Source organism: Benincasa hispida, chromosome 7, assembly GCF_027475165.1.
Source record: "Benincasa hispida cultivar pf3 chromosome 7, pf3_genome.v1.1, whole genome shotgun sequence".
NCBI lineage: Eukaryota > Viridiplantae > Streptophyta > Magnoliopsida > Cucurbitales > Cucurbitaceae > Benincasa > Benincasa hispida.
In genome coordinates this window covers 34552478-34554814 of record NC_143484.1, presented here as the reverse complement: position 1 = coordinate 34554814, position 2337 = coordinate 34552478, and the positions used below count along the sequence as shown (strand labels likewise).

At 42.4% G+C, this 2337-nt stretch overlaps 1 non-coding gene across 1 annotated transcript; it reads left to right on the top strand.

Moving 5' to 3' along the window:
• Positions 1-1062: 1062 nt before the first annotated feature.
• Positions 1063-1169, top strand: LOC150035123 (small nucleolar RNA R71). Its single transcript, XR_016530977.1, has one exon. It is a non-coding gene; the product is annotated as a small nucleolar RNA R71 (small nucleolar RNA).
• The last annotated feature ends 1168 nt before the right edge of the window (positions 1170-2337 follow it).

Below are 2337 nucleotides of genomic sequence, written 5' to 3'. Positions count from 1 at the left end.
GATTCCTGGGTCGCACATTTTTTGTGGGATCATAGTATTTTGCGTTACTACCTTTGTGGCCATCTTATCTTCATCATTCTGTTTTTTTTTTTCAATCTTTGCGGAAATGGTGGTAGCTAGACTTCTATCTCGTTCTAGAGGATTGAAGGTGGACGCAACTTCTGGGTTCATCTGCTCGAGCTCTTCTGAATTATAAGTCAACGGTTCCTCGGTTGTTACCGCATTCAAGTTGGTCGTGATGGGTTCCTCTCCTACTTCCGCAGTCATTTTTTTGCTTAGCAAAGAGATTGCTAAGCATTGTTCTTTTCCCGTACTCTCAGCGTTGTGAGGGAGCTCAGTTGAGCTTGGCAACGCTCCTTGCGGTCTATTCTTGAGTTCGCCCGCAATTTGTCCTAACTGAATTTCGAGATTTCGGATGGATGATGCTTGATTCTAAAGCACTGATTCATTCTTCTCAATATACTGCTTCAACAAGCTCTCTAAGGATGAAGATTGCGGTGCCTGTGAACTGCTGGCTTGGTTATGCGTCTGATCGTTGATTCGCGGGAAAAATCCGGGTGGCTCTTCTTTTTGCGCCACTGCTTAAAAGCTTTGTTGTTGATTTTTCCATGCGAAATTGGGGTGGTTTCTCCACCCGGGGTTGTACGTATCGGAATAAGGGTTGTTCTTTATGAAGCATATTGACTGCGGATTTCCTGGGCATTTTTCCATCGGATGTCTTCTCCACAGATGACACAATTTGTGGTTGTTTGGGCAATTGCGTTGACCTTCCCTTTTTGCACTCCCCTGCTATTAATTGCGATGCCTTGTATCAAACTCATCATCGCAGTCATTTGGTTCTGAAGGGATGCGATGGCCCCGTTGTTCGCATCACTCTTTTTACTTTTTAATCTCAGATCTCTTTCTCGTCAGTCCTCGTAATTTTTGGAAATGCGATCAAGTATATTTTTCGCCTCATCGTAAGTTTTATCAATCAGATCACTAGCTACTGCCGCATTGGCAGCGGTCTGCGATACAGGGTTCAGTCCTTGGTAAAAAATCTCCATCTGTAAGTAGTCTGGTAAGCCATTATGTGGGCAGTCTCTTACCAGCCTCTTAAACCTCGCCCAAGCGTCGCTGAGCGATTCATCAATTTCTTGTTCAAAATTCGTAATTAACTTCCTTCTTCTTACGTCCTCCATTGGAGGGAAGTATTTCTTCATGAACTTTTCCATGACTTGTTCCCAAGAAGTTATCTCTCCCGGTTCGAGAGAATAAGCCCATTTTCTTGCTTTATCGCATAAGGAAAATGGGAACAATGTTAGTCGAACCTCCTCGGTAGAGATATTTGGGAACACAAAAGTGTTGCATATCTCTATGAAGCTCAGAAGGTGGGCGTGCAGATCCTCGCCACGTCTACCACCAAACTGACCGGCAGTTTAGATCATCTGTAACATAACCGATTTCATTTCAAACCTCGATCCGTCTAGCGCTGGCCTCATGATTCTTGGGGAGAAATCATATAGGTTAGGCGATGCATAATCCCGAATGGGTCTATTGCGATCATCGCTAGGAGAATGGGGTTGGCCATTATATTTTTACATTTCCGGCCCTTTCTTCCGGTTGTTCCGCCATTCTTGGAGTTCTGTCTTGTTGTTGTTGTTGACGGCTGTCTCTCAATCTTCTTCGAAACGTTCTTTCAATCTCTGGGTCGTAATGCACCAGAGATTGAAAGTTGTAAAGAAATCAGAAAATTACCGTTAGCACACTGTATTGCTGAAGTCCCTAACAACGGCGCCAAAAACTTGGTGCATTATTTTATGTAATGAATTAATAAAAGGAATTGTGGTGATGGAAAATGCGTTGTGCAACAAGTTTTCTCAGCAGAACCTAAGTATAAATCCTACTGAGTTTCCTGGTAAGCCTAGGGTCGAACTCAGGGACTAAGGAAAACTATATGCGGCAATAATTTTTAGATTACTTTGCGGTAAACCAGTAAATCAAAGAGTTGTTGGGTTGTTATTTACAGTATAAAATGTATGCGGCAGAGTTAAAAAAAGAGTTAATATAACAAAAGATGCGATGAATATGCGGGAGAACGGGTTGAGAAGGGGTTCAGCTAACACTTCCTAGGATTACATTAATGTTATGCGATCATGCTACATACATACAATAGCAAATCATCTTTCAACGCAAATGCTACGACTTCTAGTTTTAGAACACATGCGATATATGCGATGATGTCTATAGGACTTACACATAAGCCTCTATTCTTGTCTATGCGATGACGATTGTCACATACACATACAAGGCGACTGCATGATACTATAACCTATCTCTAGGGTGCATGCGATGCAT